The sequence below is a fragment of the Martes martes genome (assembly GCF_963455335.1).
Source record: "Martes martes genome assembly, chromosome: 16".
Classification (NCBI taxonomy): Eukaryota; Metazoa; Chordata; class Mammalia; order Carnivora; family Mustelidae; genus Martes; species Martes martes.
Window position 1 is genome coordinate 9061263 of NC_137904.1, and position 20302 is coordinate 9081564.

Sequence of the window (20302 nt, forward strand, 5' to 3'; positions counted from 1 at the left end):
TGACAGAGAGAGACACAGCGAGAGAGGGAACACAAGCAAGGGGAGTGGGAGAGGGAGAAGCAGGCTTCCCAAGGAGCAGGGAGCCTGGCAGGGGCTCGATCCCAGGATCCTGGGATCACGACCTGAACCGAAGGCAGAAACCCAATGACTGAGCCCCCCGGGCACCCCTCATCTTTCTTTTAATTATTTATTTATTCATTTGAGAGGGGAGGGTTTGGGGAAGGGCAGCGGAGAGTCTTAAGCAGACTATTCCTGGAGCCCAATGTCGGGCTGGATGCCACAGCCCTGAGATCATGACCTAAGCCAAAGCCAAGAGTCAGTTGCTGACTGACTGTTACCATCTTAACCATTTTGAAGTGTACAGCGTCGTCATAGGTACATTCACACTGTGGTGCAACCAACGCCTTGAACTCATCTCGTGAAAAGGAAACTCCCTACCCATTGAACAACTCCCCATTCCCCAGCCCTGCCCCTGGGAACCATCATTTCACTTTCTGTCTCTACGGATCTGACTCCTCTTGCGACCATGTCATGGAATCCTAACATATTTGTCTTTCTGTGACCGGTGGATTTCACTTACATGATGTCCCCAAGGCCCATCCATATCGTAGAGTGTCCGGTCTCCTTCCTGTGGAAGCCTGAACAACACTCACATGTTGTTCATCCATTCGTCTGTCACGGGACACTTGGCTTCCTTTTACCTTCTGGTTTCTGTGAAGTATGCTGCTCTGAACATGGGCGTGCGAATGCCTCTTTGAGACCCTGCTTCCAGTTCTTTGAGCTAGGTGTCCAGAAGTGTCATTGCTGCGTGATACGCTAACTCTGCTGTCAGTGTTTGGGGAGCTCTCCCTGGGGTTTTCCACAGCCGCTGCACCATTTCACATTCCCACCAAGAGTGCCCCGTGGTTCCAATTTCTCCTCATCCTGGTAAAATTGACCCCTTTAAAGCGTACCATCCATTGCTTTTTAGCATGTTCACAAGGATGTGCAGCTGTCACCACTGTCTAATTCCAGAACATTTTCATCCCCCACGAAAGAAATCCATATCCCCTAACCGTCACTCCCCGACCACCTCCCCCAGGTCCCCAGCAGCCACTGGGCTCCATTCCATCTCTATGGATTAGACGGACCCTGCACTGCGTGTGGCCCCTTTCACTCAGCGTCATGGATTTGAGGGTCCTCCACACCCTAGCATGTGGTTGAGGACGTTCTCAAAGTGATTTCCCTCACTTTGGACTGATGATGTGAAATCCTTCCCCTCCAGAGACGGCGCCAGGAGTGCCTGGCGTCACAGTTCTGGGCTCCGTGCACTCAGTGTCTTGCTGGTCTTGCCTTTGTCTTCCAGACCATGACTTGGTCTTTCGGAAGGAACAGTTCTCTTCCCGTTTCCTACATTCAGGATGAAAACCAGCGAGTCCTTCTGTACGTCTGTGCTCACACTGAGGTCATCTACGATGTCTTCAAGAATACTCAGCACCATCTTCAGATACGCAAGTTTTTGTTGCTTTTTAAGATTTTATTTATTTATTTATTTATTTATTTATTTATTTATTTATTTAAGAGAGCAAGCAAGAGAGAGCAATAGGGAGAAGCAGACGCCCCTGTTCAGCGGGGACCTGACATGGGGCTGGATCCCAGGACCCTGAGATCAAAGACTTAGCTGAAGGCAGACGCTTAACTGACTGAGCCACCCAAGAGCCCCCAGACACATATTTTAATAAGGACCTTCCTTAAGTCAATGCCTAGGTCAAAAACATCACAGAGGGTTTCCCAAAAGCCTAGTCCATACTCAGGGATCCATGCCATGTAGGTGCAGAATTTGCTCTCTAGATGTCCAGAAACACACAAGCCCAGCAAGCAGCCCTTCTTGGAGCTCAGTTGAATGTGCGGCCCTGAGCACAGTGCTGATGGGAGGGAGAGGGGGCAGTTTGTGTCTGCAGAGCGAGGAAGGAGCAGCAGGCAGACGGGCTGAGAAATAGGGACCATGCCAGGCAGCTGTCCAGCCTCCTGCAGAGTCAGGTGGCTGGGGGTGGCCTTGACCACCCATCCATCCGTCCATCCATTTGTTCATTGATTCCACAGGTATTTATCAGAACCTCTTTGTTTCAGATTCTGGGTCTGTAGTCATGAACAAAACAGATCTAGCCCCCCCCCCATGGAGCTTATAGTCTCATAAATACACAACTACGAATTACAACAAGCACTCCAAAGGAAATGTGGGCTGCTGCAGGAGAGAGATCAGGAGTGAGAGATGGCCCTCCAGTTGGTTGCACCAGCAAACATACCCTTTGTGCCGAGATCTGACTGACCGAGGAGAATGAACCAACCAGGGGCAGTTTGGGGAGAAGCAGTCCAGACCCAGGGAGCTCCGGTTTGCAGGCTGGTATGACTGACACGGAGTGAGCAAGGGAAGAGGAAGGAGGAAAGAAGTGGGCTATTCCCTGGCAGGGAGCACTAGCATCTTGCTTGTTTCCAGAAGGTTCCCGAGTTACTGGGAAAGGATTGTGGGGGGATGGGAATGAAAGCAGAGAGACCAGCGGAGAGGCTTTTGCTCCAGATCTGCTCAGTGGCCTGAGTGGACACTGTTTAAGGGAGATGAGGCCAGCAGGGCTTCAAGGGGGCTGGAGGTGGGATAGAACCGCAACATTTATTCCCCACCTGGGTTCAGAGTTGGGCACATGCCTAGATCTGTAGGGAGCCCCTGTCCTTGGGGGAGTGTGGCTTACCCTTCGGGGGTTTTGGGGGAGAGAAAATCGGAAAACCACTGGTTATGGAGAAATGCCAGGGAAAGGCCGTAGGAGTGGAATTGTCAGCCCGATGAACCTGGAAGAGGAGCTTAGTTCTCTGTGGGGCTCCAGCCTCTCTGGCCATCCTGAATGTTTCCGAGCATTTTCTCTGCATTTCTGCAGGCCACGCTAATGTGATCTCCTGCCTCTGCATCAGTGAAGACAGGCGGTGGATTGCCATGGCCAACAAAGGGCCCCACTGCCTGATAATCATCTGGGACTCCTTCACAGGGTAGGCGTGGCGCAAGCCTCTTTTTCCCTACTCAGTGTAGCGTATCTGCAGCAAAGGGGAAATGCCGGTCTGGGCATGCAGAAGCCAGCGGTGGGATGCCGGGTGAGGGTGAAGTGGCCTGGGGAGGCTGGCCGTCCTGTTGCCTTGAGGCCCGGTCAAGTGACATTACCTCGTGAATTTCCCCAGTTACAATTCTTGGCTCTTTAGGCCTAGAAACTTGGTGTGGTGATGTCCCAGAGTAGATGAGGGAGGTTAACACTAACCCAGCTTGGAGGCCCAGAGAAGTGAAGTGATTTTCCCCATCTACAAAAAAAGAGGCTGATCATACCCACTGTTTTAGTTTCCTTGGGCTGCTCTAAGAAATTACCACACGCTGGGGCACCTGAGGGCTGAACAGGTTAAAGCCTCTGCCTTTGGCTCAGGTCATGACCCCAGAGTCCTGGGATCCAGCCCCGCAATTGGCTCTCTGCTCAGCAGGGATCCTGCTTTCCTCTCTCTCTCTGTCTGCCTCTCTGCCTACTTGTGTGTTCTCTGTCCATCAAATAAATAATTAAAATGTTAAAAAAAATTACCACATGCTGAGGGGCTTAAAATAACAGAAAGTTATTCCCTCACAGTTCACGAGGCTGGAAGTCTGAAATTAGGGTGCCCAAAGGGGTAGTTCCTTCTGGGGCTCTGAGGGAGAACCTGCTCCAGGCCTCTCTCTCAGGTGCTGGTAGTGGCTGGCAGCCCGTGGTGTTCCTTGGCTGGTAGACTAATCACTCTAATCTCTGCCTCTGTCTTCACGTGGCGTTGTCCCCTGTGTGTCTGTTTGTGTCTGCACTTCTCTGAGCTCAGCAGTCATTGGTTTTAGGATCCATCCTAATCCACCCTCATCTGAACTAACGCATGGGCAAGGACCCTATTCCCATATAACGCTCACATCCTGAGGCTCTGGGTGGACCTGACTTCTGAGGAGGCCCTCAACACACTGCACTTACCTTACAGGACTGTCAGGAAGCCCAGTAGCGCACAGTACATGGCCCATGATAGATGTTCATGTGCGTTTTCTTTCTTCATTCCTGGTCCTAGAGGCAGAGTGCAGTGCTAGATTAATTGATAAGATTGTGAGGCCCTGGTTGGCTTGTGGGGGTGGTGACATGGGGGTGGATGAGTCCAGTTGGGGACGATTAGGAAGAAGTTGTTTAAAGCTCTAGGGTGTTCTGGAATGTTAGGTTGAACATTTTAATATACAGGTCCCCCAGATGACTGGTGACCTCCTAGGGCCCTGTTACTTAATCCTGGTCCTCATCTTACTAGACATCTCAGTGGCATTTGACACTTGTCATTTCCTTGGCTTCTCTGATACCACATCCTCTTGGTTTTCATCTGCGTTCTGAGACTCTGCTTCCTCTGGCCCAAGATGGTGAGGAGGACGCGGCTGGTCCTTTTCTCCAGCCAGGAGGGAACAGACCTGGGGTGGTAACCACACCATCGTCATCTCCCTAACCACCTCATCATTCCTCTTTTCATGGATGAGGAAGCTGCTGGAGAACATTCCACCGGGATGTCCCGGGGACATCTCCTGCTAAAATGTCCCCAAGCCCTGTTGCACCTCCTCCCGGAGGCCTTCTGAACCCGCCTCTGCTGGCCCTGCCCACCTACTCCCGCCTGGCCAGCCTCCTGCTCTGCAGCTTCACTCTGCAACCCAACCTCCAGGATGGCGATTTAGAATACACCTAACATGAAATTGACCATCTTCACGTTTTTAGAAAAGATTTCCTTATCATTTATTTAAGAGCAAGAGAGTATGAGTCGGGGAAGGGCAGAGGGAGAGGGAAGGAGAATCCTCAAGCAGACTCCTCGCTGAGTGCAGAGCCCAACATGGGGCTCGATCCCGGGACCCTGAGATCATGACCTGCACCGAAACCAAGAGCCAGCCGCTCTACCAACTGAGACATGCAGGCCCCCCATTGTAAAAAATATATATTTCTTTAATTTAAAGGTTTTATTATCTGCTGGAGGCAGAGGCTTTAACCCACTAAGCCACCCAGGCGCCCCAAAATATGATTTGTAAACGTCTAATTTGGTGGCATTAATTACATTCACAATGTTGTGCGACCACCGGCACTATTTCCGGAACATTTTCATCACCCCAAACAGAAACTCTGTGACAGTGAGCTCCCCATTCTCCTTCCTCTCGACCCCTCATCAACTTTCTGTCTCTATAGGGTTGCCTGTCATCATTTTATGTCCGTGAATCATACGTGGCTTTTTATGTCTGGTTTTTCTCTCAGCATAACGTTTTCAGAGTTCTCCCGTGGTGTGGCATCAGTTTTCAAGATTCTATCACATGGATATACTGATTCTGCTTATCTACTCATCTGTTGATCTTTAATAATCTTTTAATTGAAAGCTAACGTCTCCTCTGGCCACCATCTCCAATCTTTGCCCTCTTCCTGGAGGGAGTCCATTTGGTGTGTTTCCTTCCAGAACATTTGCTGTTGTCCTAAATACAGATACATGGACATCAGCGTGTAGCATCGTGTGGTTGTTTTCCACAGCATTTTGAGTGTGACCTTTTCCCAAAGGCAAAATCCGTTTGTGTTACTCCCCTGCTGAACACCCTTCAGAGGCTGCCTCTTGCCGACCCAGCCTGGGATAGAGGGAAAAACGCATCTTGCATCCTAGTCACGGGAACTCGTCCCCCAGCAAGTGGAATTCCCCTTCCGTGTGCCTGGCTGTCCCCTGGGGCTGTCACATGCTTCCAGCTGCAAGTAGTGGGATATCCGACTTACACATGAGGGAAAGTTGTTCTATCTGGTGACAGAGTCCACAGGAGGAAGGGTGGGCCCGTCACGTGTGTCTCTTCTCTGAAACTGTTGCCGATAGCTCCCCTTCCCCAGGCGCGGCTGGCCCCCTAAAAAGGCTTTATTTTTTGCTTTTTTTCTTTTCTTTTCTTTTTTTCTAAGATTTTATTTTTTTATTTGACAAAATAGAGAGCAAAAGTAGGCAGAGAGGCAGGCAGAGAGAGAGGGGGGAAGCAGAGTCCCTGCCGAGTAGGGAGCCTGATGTGGGGCTCGATCCCAGGACACTGGGATCATGAGCAGAGCTGAAGGCTTAAGTGACTGAGCCACCCAGGTGCCCCTCTTTGCTTTTCTCTTGCTTGTAAAGCTGTCTCCCCGACTAGACTAGGGGTGACTCTGGCAGCGATTTTTTTCTTCTTTTTAGCTGCAAAGTAGAGTGTATCTGTGGTTAACAATTCAATATGTCAATACAAGTTTTATGATATAGTAAATGATGACTTTGGGACCCGGAAAAGGTTATTTGGTTTTAGAATTAATATTCACTTTATTAAAGTTATAAACTAAGAACCATAGTTTTTCCTTAAGCTTCTCATTCAACTTAAAAATCTTACTCCTTTTATAAATCTAGCAGATTTTTACAGTTGCCTTTAAGGGTGTTTAGATTAATGTTTGACCCAACTCACAAATTTGAATATTAATTCCTTTTAAACATTTTTAAACTGCACTTAGAAATCGAATATATTTGGTTTTATCTCTAAGTTCTTTAGTAGTCTGATTAAAAGATAAACCCTTCACACATACTTAGGGAATTCTTGTAAATCTAATAAATTAGACCTAACTATGGCAAATCTTAAATTCTCACAAGTATTCTAATATTGTTTATAAACCAGTGTGATTTGAATGGAAGATCACAAGTCTGAACCAATGACGGGCTTTAAATTAGAGTCACAGATTTAATCCATCAGAGGCTCTGATATGTTAAATTCTTTGAAACATCACCCATTCCTAAGCAAAATAAACAGATTCTCTTCCCACCATTATGCTTACAGACCAGGCCCGGCTGACATCACTGGCTCTCTGTTTAATTCTGGAAAGCCACAGGGATAAGATGCTTTTCCCCACTAAGGACATCATGGTGGCATTCACAGCAATGTTAGGACCACCTTCTCTCAAATGATTTTGGGGGCTAGTTCCCAGGGGGATGAAGTCTTCTCCGGTGACAGAGAAACAGCCAGGTCCTCAGCTGGGGCACAGACTTGGTCCCAGCCAGTTGGGGCACTGGAGTGACCTTCGAGGCCTGCCGATATTTCCTATAACAAGGGCTCTGCAATGAAAAACAACGGAGAACCACCAGCCCGTGGTCCTGGATCAGGACGTCCTACCACCCGGCCTTCACTCCCCCGACCCCCGTGCTGCCGCTCACTCACATCACTCACAGCCTTGCTTCTGTTGTGTTTCTCTGGCTCGCTTAGATATTTAAGTATCTCATTTAATTCTGCATGTGACAAAGATTTTCCTGCTTCTTAGGGTTCTACAGTCTTGTCAGGGACACAGTATAGTAGTGAATGAGGGAAGGAAAAGTGAGTCCTTCCTTACCCAGACATGTCTCCAGAGTCACCCTTGTTTAGTTTAGAATCTGTTCCTTTAGACTCTTCTGTGCACAGAAATGTGTGCACTCTCTCAGCTTCTGCACTTTGTGGTTTCCTCACTTGCATAGTTACCACAGGGTTGATTTATGGGAAGGGAGCCAGGCGGTCCATGCTATTCACCGTGTTGGCAGGAATCAGAAACTCTTTCCAGTATTTGGCATCACTCCAAGTTACCTTGTGGCCTTGTCAAATTGAGATATGTGTATGCAGCAGTTTTTGTCCACAAGGACACAGGGTAAAGGTTATTAGTGAATATTGTGCTACTTTTGCTTGTTCCAATTTACAGATGATGAATTATAATAAATAAGACTAAATAAGAAATGGGGACGCAATTGAGACCATTAATTTTAACGCTCAGGGTTTCCATTCTACTCCTATTGCTTACAAAGTGCTGTTGTCTTTTCTGTTTTATATTCCTACTCAGCAATTTAATATAATATAAATATTATTTATTTTTAACGTTTAGCTTAACCAGAGAAAAACAGAAAATTTGTCATAATGTAATATATTTCCATATATTGTATTTCAGAACCATCTTACTTTTAATCCAACAAATAATCAAGAATTGGTGAGCAACAGTAAAACACAGGCAATATATTATTTGTGGGTAAGTAAAAATATTTTGATTTGTCTTAAATGTAGGGACAAGTATATGTTCATTCCCCAAGTACAGATGTTTGGGTAATGTAACAGTACAGTACCTACTTAGGAAGCAATAAATATGTATTAAAATGTTTTGATTTAATTCTAGCATTGACTTTAGTCTCATTGGAAACTAGTGTATTAAATCAGAAGCAGATAATTTAAATTTCATTTAATTTTTAAAATAATGAGGTGAATATTTATTTGAATGTATTTAACATGTTTAAAAAATACAGGGTTTTTCAAGACCTTGGTTTTTACCCCCTTTTAGAAAGGAATTAGCAAACAGATCAGCAATGTATCTACTGACACAGGGCAGAATCGTGAGATTAAAGAAACATTAAAGTTAAACATAGAATTACCACATGACCCAGCAATTCCTAAATCCAAAAGAATTTAAAACAGGCATTCAGACAAATACAAACATACAAACGTTCATAGCAGCAGTATGATTGTCAGTAACCAAAAGGTAGAAGCAAACCACCTGTCCCTCAGCTAATGAATGCATAAACAAAATGTGGTCCATCCGTACAATGGACTATGATTTGGCCACTCAGAGGAAGGAGGCACTGACTCCCACTACGACATGGATGAACCTCGTATACATCATGGTAAAGGAAAGAAGCCATATACAACAAGCCAGGTGCTGTATGAGTCCATCGATGTGAAATGTCCGGAAGAGAAGAGTCCATTGAGACAAAGTACAGAATGGTGGTTGTTGGGCCTGGGGGAGGGGCGTGCATGATAACTTAATGGAGGGGTTCTTCCTTTTGGGGTGATGAAAATGTCCTGAACTAGACAGAGGGAATGGTGCCCAGCATTGTTAGCGTACTAAGTGTCCCTGAATTGTACACTTTAAAATGACTAATGGTTGGAATGCCTGGCTGGTTCCGTCAGTGGAGCACGTGGCTCTTCATCTTGGAGTTGTTTGGTGTAGAGATTACTTCAAAATAAAATCGCTATTTATTTATTTATTTATTAAGAATTTATTTATTTATTTGACAGAGATCACAAGTAGTCACAAGAGGCAGAGGGGGAAGCAGGCTCCTTGCTGAGCAGGGAGCCCGATGTGGGGCTCAAACTCAGGACCCTGGGATCATGACCTGAGCCGAAGGCAGAGGCTTAACCCACTGAGCCACCCAGGCACCCCTCAAAATAAAATCTTTGTAATTAATTGAATTTAAATTTTAAAAATATTTAAGGCATAAAATCTTTTAAAAAATAATAAAATGATTAATGGTTAATTTTATGTTATGTGAACTTTACCTCAATTGGAAATGCAAAACAAAAACAAAAACACTGATTCAATCACCAATTTTCAGGGCTAGTTGTTACTTCTGGTTCTTATTGTAGCTTTAATGCCTTAGAAATGTAGCATTCAGATTTTCATTTAGTATCATTTAAGGTCACAATCGTTTGTGGCTTTTTTTTTTTTTTTTTTTTTTTTTACATATTTGCTTTTCTTTCAGAATGCTTTCAGATGTTCCTTGAGGCAGGTTCTCTTATCTGAGGAGGTTGCAAAGCTCTGACCCTGTTTAGATGCATTCCTTTTGATTTTTGTGGTTATAGTAGTTCTTTCTTTTAGAAACCAGGTCTTTTTGTAGTAGTGATTCTTTTTTTTGTACCCCTCAGTATGAAGAGGGAGATATAGTTGCTCACAGTGCCCCACGTTGAACAGAAAAAGTGAGTATGCTTCCTGCATTTTTATATGTCAGAGTTGTGGAGAGTAAATATGTGTAAGCTTAGTCACTTCGGGCTACTCTTTGTTTGTGTTGATAGTACACCATGGGCAAATCATTTGACATTTTTACTTGGGTCCTTTACCGTATTGAATTGTCAGCGGAAAATAATGGAACCATTGTTCAAAATAAAATATTATGGAAAAGAAATTTGCCTACCCTGAGAAAATACCCCCCAAAAAGTGATGGCTTCACTAATATATGTGTGCATATGCCAAAGAATGAAAAGTTATTTCGTAGTGATGTAATGAGTTGAACGTGAGTGGCTCATTTTTAGGCTACCGGGTTTTCAGAATAATAAAACATGATCTTAGGTATTTAGATGTTTCAGAGCCAGTATAAAGGTGGTGCGGCAGGTGTTGGAGGAAACAGGTTATCTTGCCTGCCTGCTCACCTGGAGCCATCGTCACATCTGAGGTGGACCTCGGGTCCCGTCTCCTGCCACAATTTCTGCATTTGTCACCCATGTAATCTGCCCTCAGTGAGCACCTTAGGGTGTTTCTTCTGCTTCCTTTCTTCAGTCTTGGTAGGATTTATAGAAATTTATTTTTAAGAGGGCATGCAAAAAAGAAAAAATTGAGATGGATGCATATAAAGATGATTCTGTCCAAACCTCTCTTTCATAAATCAAAGTTATCAAACAATAAAGTCAATTCTCATTATGTGTGGCAGTTAAGTTTCACAAAGTCTCTGCAGACCTCAGCGAGTACAAAATCATTGCTCCTAGGAGAAGGACAGGATTAGGTTCCTGCCAGCCTCGGGTCATAACAGTTTCCGGGACAGATAGATACATAACCTTGTCTTATGTGTGTTTTCATTTGAAGACACCGTATTTAATACATAATGTTGATGCATTAGCGCCGACTCACAGCCAGCACTCTGAAACACATGCCTGAATGACGTTTGTCTAACTCAGGTATATTCTCTGGAAGGTCCATCAGTAGACTGCCTTTCAGTACCGTGTTTGCGTTAGTTTAAACACTGCCCTCACCAACAAAAAGCACCTCAAAAACGTGACCCACGTGGCACTAAGCAGCCCCTGGAAAGACACTTGTTTACAGTTTGAAAGCTGGAATAGAAGGCAGAGCATGTCCTCACTGGACTCAGCTAGGAACGTGTGCACAGGGAGAGTCAGATGTTTGCCACTCCGCATTTGCACGTGTCTGCAAACCATCATGAAAGGGCCACAAGGGTTGATTTGGGGGTTATAAATTTTAGCGAGTAGGTGAGTTTGCAAATACACAACCCACAAGCCATGACAGTGCCTTGTATGGAAGTAGAGCAGCTCTTAGGAAGACCTTGATGCCTTCCCTTGACCAGTTGTTGTTTTTCTGACCCGCCTGTGTTCAGGGCAGAAGAGGTGAGCCCTAGGGTCTTCTCTGTGTCGTTAGAGAAGGGGGCAGCAAACTTTCTGTATCACGTGACAAATGAAGGCATTTCTTTGATCGATTCATTCGCTGTACATTCACTGTGGGGCTCCACTCACCACTCTGGGTTCTTTCTACACTTTGTCTCCAGGACATTGCCTGAGAAAGATGGCTCTCGTGCCTTATTTTATGTAGCACAGATTTCATGAGGTGTCAGGGGCATGTCTGTGTACAGTACTTAATTTCTACGGATGGGAAAATAGTTTATGGGGAAAGTTTATAGTTATAAGACTGGGATAATTATTTTGTGATATCTTACAACTGGAGCACGCTTTTGCACAAGAAAGGCATTAGTTTCTTTTATCAGTCTCTGAAACCTCGGTAAGAGAAGTTGAACAGGTATAAACAAGTGGTTAAACACTTTTTCATTTGCTTGAAGCAAACAATTTACTGAACCCCGTACACAGCCCTTCACTTGCTCCTAGCAAACCTTCAGAGGTTCAGAACGGCCTGCACCACGGCAATTCATGGGGAAGAGATTTCTTGGTGATTAGTTTTTTGATTTTATCTTTTTTCCTACTGTAAATCAATGTAATATTATAAAATATGCCATACTGACAAATGCTTTGTTTTCTATTTATCACCAACGTCATGTGTAATCTGTCTTCTGAAATGCAGACATTCAACAAGCTTGTGGGAAAATTTAGCCAGCCTTTCATTTGAATTGAACACAAATACTTTCCACAACAATGGAAGGGAAGCTGGTTGTCTGTGACATCCACCATAGCCTACCTCCACCTCTGTGGGCTTTCCTCAAATCAAACCTTGTAAATTGGTTCATTTTCAGAAGGAGGGCATCATTGTGCTCACTCTAGTTGATCTGTAATTAACTTAATAAAAAAGCAGCCATCAGTGATTACCAAAGTATATTACAACCTTTTTGGGTGTATATACATATTTTGTATATGTAGTGAATATTTCTGGAGAAATTCCTTATTAACTGGGAATGTTTGGTGCCTCTGAGGAAAAGAACAGAGAAGCGGGATCAAGGGTGGGGGTGGCTTCACCTCTTCTTATGATCTCATTTGTACTAATTGGTTTGCTTTTTAAATTTTTTTTTTATTTTTATGAACATATAATTCATTATTACCTCCAGGGGTACAGGTCTGTGAATCGCCAGGTTTACACACTTCACAGCACTCACCATAGCACATACCCTCCCCAATGTCCAAAACCCCACCACCCTCTCCCTACCCCCCTCCCCCGAGCAACTCTCAGTTTGTTTTGTGAGATTAAGAGTCTCTTATGGTTTGTCTCCCTCCCGATCCCATCTTGTGTCATTTTTTCTTTCCTACCCAAACCCCCAACGTTGCATCTCCACTTCCTCATATCAGGGAGATCATATGAGAGTTGTCTTTCTCCAAGTGTAATACCCTCTAGTTCCATCCATGTCATCCCAAATTGCAAGAATTCATTTCTTTTGATGGCTGCATCGAATTCCATTGTATGTATATATATATACCACATCTTCTTTATCCATTCATCTGTTGAAGGACATCTAGGTTCTTTCCATAGTTTGGCTATTGTGGGCATTGCTGCTATAAACATTTGGGTGCACGTGCCCCTTCGGATCACTACATTTGTATGTTTAGGGTAAATACCCAGTAGTGCAATTGCTGGGTCATAGGGTAGTTCTATTTTCAACTTTTTGAGGAACATCCATGCTGTTTTCCAGAGTGGTTGCACCAGCATGCATTCTCACGAAGAGTGTAGGAGGGTTCCCCTTTCTCCGCATCCTCGCCAGCATCTGTCATTTCCTGACTTGTTAATTTTAGCCATCCTGACTGGTGTGAGGTACTATCTCATTGTGGTTTTGATTTGTATTTCCCTGATGCCGAGTGATGTGGAGCACTTTATCATGTGTCTGTTGGCCATCTGGATGTCTTCTTTGCGGAAATGTCTGTTCATGTGCTCTGCCCATTTCTTGATTGGATTATTTGTTCTTTGGGTGTGGAGTTTGCTAAGCTCTTTATAGATTTTGGATACTAGCCCTTTATCTGATATGTCGTTTGCAAATATCTTCTCCCGTTCTGTCAGTTGTCTTTTGGTTTTGTTAACTGTTTCCTTTGCTGTGCCAAAGCTTTCGATCTTGATGAAGTCCCAATAGTTCATTTTTGCCCTTGTTTCCCTTGCCTTTGGCGATGTTCCTAGGAAGAAGTTGCTGCAGCTGAGGTCGAAGAGGTTGCTGCCTGTGTTCTCCTCAAGGATTTTGATGGATTGCTTTCTCACATTGAGGTCCTCCATCCGTTTGGAGTCTATTTTTGTGTGTGGTGTAAGGAAATGGTCCAGTTTCATTTTTCTGCATGTGGCTGTCCAATTTTCCCAACACCATTTGTTGAAGAGGCTGTCTTTTTTCCATTGGACATTCTTTCCTCCTTTATCAAAGATTAGTTGACCATAGAGTTGAGGGTCTATTTCTGGGCTCTCTATTCTGTTCCATTGATTTATGTGTCTGTTTTTGTGCCAGTACCATACTCTCTTAATGATGACAGCTTTGTAACAGAGCTTGAAGTCTCGAATTGTGATGCCCCCAAATTTGGCTTTCTTTTTCAATATTTCTCTGGCTATCCGAGGCATTTTCTGGTTTCATATAAAATTTAGGATTATTTGTTCCATTTCTTTGAAAAAAAAAAAAGGGATGGGATTTTGATAGGGATTGCATTAAATGTGTAGTTTGCTTTAGGTAGCATAGACATTTTCACAATATTGGTTCTTGCAATCCATGAGCATGGAACATTTTTCCATTTCATTGTGTCTTCCTCAATTTCTTTCACGAGTTCTTTATAGTTTTCTGAGTATAGATCCTTGCCTCGTTGGTTCGGTTTCTTCCTAGGTATCTTATGGTTTTGCGTGCAATTGTAAATGGGATTGACTCCTTAATTTCTCTTTCTTCTGTCTGGTTGTTGGTGTAGAGAAATGCAACTGATTTCTGTGCATTGATTTTATATCCTGACACTTTACGGAATTCCTGTACAAGTTTTAGCAGATTTGGAGTGGAGTCTTTTGGATTTTCCATATATGGTATCATATCATCTGCAAAGAGTGATAATTTGACTTCTTCTTTGCCGATTTGGATGCCTTTAATTTCTTTTTGTTGTCTGATGGCTGAGGCTAGGACTTCTAGTACTATGTTGAATAGCAGTGGTGATAATGGACATCCCTGCCATGTTCCCGACCTTAGTGGAAAAGCTCTCATCTCAGTGTTTCTCCATTGAGAATGATATTTGCAGTGGGTTTTTCATAAATGGCTTTGATGATATTGAGGTATGTGCCCTCTATCCCTACACTTTGAAGAGTTTTGATCAGGAAGGGATGCCGTACTTTGTCAAATGCTTTTTCAGCATCTATTGAGAGTATCACATGGTTCTTGTTCTTTCTTTTATTAATGTATTGTATCACATTGATTGATTTGCAGATGTCGAACCGACCTTGCAGCCCTGGAATAAATCCCACTTGGTCATGGTGAATAATCCTTTGAATGTACTGTTGGATCCTATTGGCTAGTGTTTTGGTGAGAATTTTCACATCTGTGTTCATCAAGGATATTGGTCTGTAATTCTCTTTTTTGGTGGAATCCTTGTCTGGTTTTGGGATCAAGGTGATGCTGGCCTCATAAAATGAGTTTCAAGTTTTCCTTCTATTTCTATTTTTTTTTTTTTTTTGGAACAGTTTCGGGAGAATAGGAATTAATTCTTCTTTAAATGTTTGGTAGAATTCCCCTGGAAAGCTGTCTGGCCCTGGGTTCTTGTTTGTTTGGAGATTTTTGGTGACTGTTTCAATCTCTTTACTGATTATGGGTCTGTTCAGGTTTACTATTTCTTCCTGGTTCAGTTGTGGTAGTTTATATGTCTCTAGGAATGCATCCATTTCTTCCAGATTGTCAAATTTGCTGGCATAGAGTTGCTCATAATATGTTCTTATGATTGTTTTTATATCTATGGTGTTGGTTGTGATCTCTCCTCTTTCATTCATGATTTCATTTATTTGGGTCCTTTCTCTTTTCTTTTTGATAAGTCTGGCCCGGGGGGTGGGGGGGGGCGGTTATCAATCTTATTAATTCTTTCAAAGAACCAGCTCCTAGTTTTGTTGATTTGTTCTATTGTTTTTCTGGTTTCTATTTCATTGATTTCTGCTCTGATCTTTGTGATTTCTCTTCTCCTGATGGGTTTAGGTTTTCTTTGCTGTTCCTTCTCCAGCTCCTTTAGGTGTAGGGTTAGGTTGTGCATTGGAGATCTTTCTTGTTTCTTGAGAAAGGCTTGTATCGCTATTTATTTTCCTCTCAGGACTGCCTTTGCTGTGTCCCACAGATTTTGAACCATTGTGTTTTCATTATCATTTGTTTCCATGATTTTTTTCAATTCTCCTTTAATTTCCTGGTTGACCCATTCATTCTTTAGAAGGATGCTCTTTAGTCTCCATATATTTGGGTTCTTTCCAAATTTCCTCTTGTGACTGAGTTCTAGCTTCAGAGCATTGTGGTTGAAAACATGCAGGGAATGATCCCAATCTTTTGATACCAGTTGAGACCTGACTTATGGCCCAGGATGTGATCTATTCTGGAGAATGTTCCATGTGCACTAGAGAAGAATGTGTGTTCTGTTGCTTTGGGATGGACTGTTCTGAGTAGATCTGTGATGTCTATCTGGTCCAGTGTGTCATTAAGGCCTTTATTTCCTTGTTGACCTTTTGCTTGGATGATCTGCCCATTTTAGTGAGGGGAGTGTTAAAGTCCCCTACTATTTTTGTCTTAGTCGATGTGTTTCTTTGATTTTGTTCTTAATTGGTTTATATAGTTGACTGCTCCCATGATAGGGGCATAGATATTTGAAATTGTTAGATCTTCTTGCTGGACTGACCCTTTGAGTATGATATAGTGTCCTTCCTCATCTCTTACTATAGTCTTTGGCTTAAAATCTAATAGATCTGATATAAGGATTGCCAACCCAGCTTTCATTTGATGTCCATTAGCATGGTACATTGTTTTCCACCCCCTCACTTTAAATCTGGAGGTGACTTTGGGTCTAAAATGAGTTTCTCATAGACAACCTATTGATTTTTTTTTTTAATCCATTCTGATACCCTGTGTCTTTTGACTGGGGCATTTAGCCCATTTACATTCTGGGTAACTATTGAGAGATATGAATTTAATGCCATTGTATTGCCTCTACGGTGACTATTACTATATGTTGTCTCTGTTCGTTTCTGGTCTACGATTTTTAGGCTCTCTCTTTGCTTAGAGGACCCCTTTCAATATTTTCTGTAGAGCTGGTTTGGTGTTTACAAATTCCTTGTTTTTGTTTGTCCTGGAAGGTTTTTATCTCTCCTTCTATTTTTAATGATAGCCTAGCTGGATATAGGATTCTTGGCTGCATGTTTTTGTCATTTAGTGCTCTGAATATATCATGCCAGTTCTTTCTGTCCTGCCAGGTCTCTGCGGATAATTCTGCTGCCAATCTAATATTTTTACCATTGTATGTTACAGACTTCTTTTCCCATGATGCTTTAAGGATCTTCTCTTTGTCTCTAAGACTTGTAAATTTTACTCTTAGATGACAGGGTGTGGACCTATTCTTAGTGATTTTGAGGGGGGGGTTCTCTGCACCTCCTGGATTTTGATGTTTTTCTCTTTGCCTTATTAGGGAAATTCTCTACAATAATTCTCTCCAATATACCTTCTGCTCCCCTCTCTCTTTCTTCTTCTTCTGGAATCCCAATTATTCTAATGTTGTTTTGTCTTATGGTATCACTTATCTCTCAATTTCTCCCCTCGTGGTCCAGTAGTTGTTTGTCTCTCTTTTGCTCAGCTTCTTTATTCTCTGTCATTTGGTCTTCTATATCACTAATTCTCTCTTCTGCCTCATTTATCCTAGCAGTGTTCCTCCATTTTTTTTATTGCACCTCATTAACAGCTTTTTTTATTTCAACTTGGTTAGATTTTAGTTCTTTTATTTCTCCAGAAAGGGCTTTTATTTCTCCAGACAGAGTTTCTCTAGTATCTTCCATGCCTTTTTCAAGCCTGGCTAGCACCTTGAGAATCATCATTCTGAACTCTAGATCTGACATATTAACAATGTCCATATTGATTAGGTCCCTAGCCTTCGGTACTGCCTCTTGTTCTTTTTATTGTGGTGAGTTTTTCTGCCTTGTCATTTTATCCAGATAAGAATATATGAAGGAGCAAATAAAATACTAAAAGGGTGGCAAAGACCCCAGGAAAATGTGCTTTAACCAAATCAGAAGAGATCCCAAATCATGGGTGGAAGGAAGGGGGTAAAAAGAAGTTCAGAAAAAAAAATTAAAAAGTAAACAAATAAAGAAAAAATATGTATATTAGACTGTCGAATAGAACAGCGTCACCCACTTAATTTTGGGAGTATTTTGGTCTCTTAGAAGAAACTACCTCCCAAAATATTAAAGAATGAAAAACATATATAAGGGTAAACACAATGAAGAGATGGAATATGATTATAAAGATGAAAAAAATTTTTTTAATTTCTATAAAAGGAGTTGATAAGGATAAATTGGTTGGGAGAATAAAGAAAAAGAAATTGGAGACAATTTGCTCAGGCTGGAGACTATAACAAAGCCCTGTGCTAGATTTAGGGTGTATTTTGATCTATTAGAAGAAGTTGTAACACAAATTTTTTTTAGAAGAAAAAACTCTATGTGTAAATAAAAAATAAGGTTAGATAGAATGAGGGATAAAATATGACTTTATTAATGAAGTTTCCAAAAAAAATTTTTTTTAAGATTTTATTTATTTATTTGAGAGAGAGACACAGAGAGAGAGCATGAAAGGGGAGAAGGTCAGAGGAAGAAGCAGACTCTCTGTGGAGTTGGGAGCCTGATGCGGGACTCAATCCTGGGACTCCGGGATCATGACCTGAGCCAAAGGCAGTTAGTTGCTTAACCAACTGAGCCACCCAGGTGCCCAAAAAATATATATTTTTTTAAATGAAAGGTATTGTTAAGAGAAACTAGTTAAAAACGTTAAAAGAGGAAAGGGTAAAAATTTTAAAAAATTAGCAAAAGAAAAAAATAAAATTAAAAAAATGTATTAACTTTGCAAGACTAAAGAATCATGGGGAGAAAGCCATGAATTCCATGCTTTGCTTTCTCCTCCTCTGGAATTCCGCTGTCCTCTTGGTACATGAACTTGGTCTTGGCTGGATTTCTTATTGGCCTTCTGGGGGAGGGGCATATTATAGTGATTCTCAAGTGTCTTTGCCCAAGGCGGAAATGCACAGCCCTTATCAGGGGCCAGGCTAAGTAATCCGCTCGGGTTCACTATCCCTGAATGCTTTCCATAGAGTTCCAGAGGTCAGGAATGAAAATGGCAGCCTCCCAATCTCTGGCCCAGAGGAGCCGAGAGCTCGGGGCCCTACTCCTCAGTGCGCCCTCGGAGAAAAGCGCTCAATCTCTCCCGTCTCCCTGGTCTCCAACCTGTGACCAAGCTTCTCTGTGTCTGGCACACGGCCCTGCCTGGAGTCTCCGAACCCCACAGATCCCTGAATTCTTCCAGGGGGGTCTCCCCGGATCTTGTGTGGCCCCTCTCACAGAGCAGTGGCCTGTGCCACGGATCATGATAAGGGAATCCCGAGGTGAGAGCTCGCTCCTCGACTCCATCTCTGTAGCCGGCTTCCCCACTCTAATACCTATGAGCTCTGCAACACTCAGACAGCCCCAATCCTTCTGTGAGCCTGAGGGACCTGAGGCCACGCTCTCCTTGCATGGGCTTCACACCAGCTTAGCCTCTGGAGCAATGTCACTCAGTGGAGCAGACTTTTAAAAGTTCTGATTTTGGGCTGCATTGCTCTACTTCTTGCTGGGAGCCGGCCCCTCCCCCCGCGGTCTACCTTCCCGTTGCTTTGGATTCACTTCTCCGCTGGTCCTACCTTCCAGAAAGTGGTCGATTTTCTGTTTCTAGAATTGCTGCTCTTCTTCTCTTCAGTCTCCCGTTGGATTTGTAGGTGTTTGGTATGGTTTGATAAGCTCTCTTGCTGATCTCCTGCTATCTGATGTTGTCTCAGCCTGCTACTTCTCCACCATCTTGACTCCTCCCTGGTCTGCCTTTTTTTTTAATCATGGCCATGTACTTCTTTTAAAGAACCCCTTTGTGTTGGTGAAACAAAAACTTGGTTTCTTCCTTCCACACTAATTAGAGCCATTTTAACCCTAAATATTATGTACTTTAATTTTAAGGAAATGACATAAATAACTATATTGTTTATTGTGATTACACAACAACACTTACCCATTATGAAATGATGAAATACAACAGAACTTTATAAAGTTTGCTGACTGGAGAGGCTGTGGGGGCTCAGAGAGGGTCATTAAAGGCCTTAGTCTGAGACGGAAAGGGGTTCACATTCCAGACGCATCCCTTCCTTGCTGAATGACTCGGGGCAAGGGACTTAACTTGGCTGAGCCTCCATTTTTCCACGTGCAAAATGGGCATGACGACACTCTCCCTCAGAGTGATTTTATGAGAATTTTTGTGAGACAAGCCACTTAAAACTCTAGCACCTTGTCTGGCACAGGGGAGCTCTAGATGAAATCGTCGTTATCAGTATGCTTGAGAAGTTCCCGATAGGGACGGAGGACTCTGCCTCATGACAGGGACCATGCACATGTGTTTGGAGTCACTGTGCCATCTGCTTTCCAAAAGCCCTGCTTTTTTTTTTTTTTTTTTTCATTTCTTTTAATAGAGAGAGCGGTGAGGTCCTGGCATGTCTTTACAAAGAGAAATGCAAATTGTCCTCATTCAGGGGTGCAGAAAATACAGTAGAAGAATTGCAGCTGATGATGAATCAGCCTTTAATTAGTTGGGGGGCTAGGGCCCAGTGAAGACCAGGCCTGTGCTCCCCTCTCTCCGTGGTAAATAAAACCCAGCCAGGACCAGGGAGCCCACCAAGGATCTGGAAAACACTTGGCCTGTTTTGCCATTTCTTTCCAGCAGAGGGCAGTGAAAGACGTTCTCGCCAGTTACTCTGCCCACCTGCCTTGCTGATCAATCAGAAACTGCATTTAATCACTTTGCA

The 20302-nt window shown here is 43.2% G+C and overlaps 1 long non-coding RNA gene across 1 annotated transcript; it reads left to right on the plus strand.

Moving 5' to 3' along the window:
- Nucleotides 1-2127: 2127 nt before the first annotated feature.
- LOC308356436 lies at nucleotides 2128-9069 on the plus strand. Its single transcript, XR_013968093.1, has 4 exons — nucleotides 2128-2383; nucleotides 2910-3018; nucleotides 7983-8060; nucleotides 8653-9069. It is a non-coding gene; the product is annotated as an uncharacterized lncRNA (long non-coding RNA).
- Nucleotides 9070-20302: the final 11233 nt, after the last annotated feature.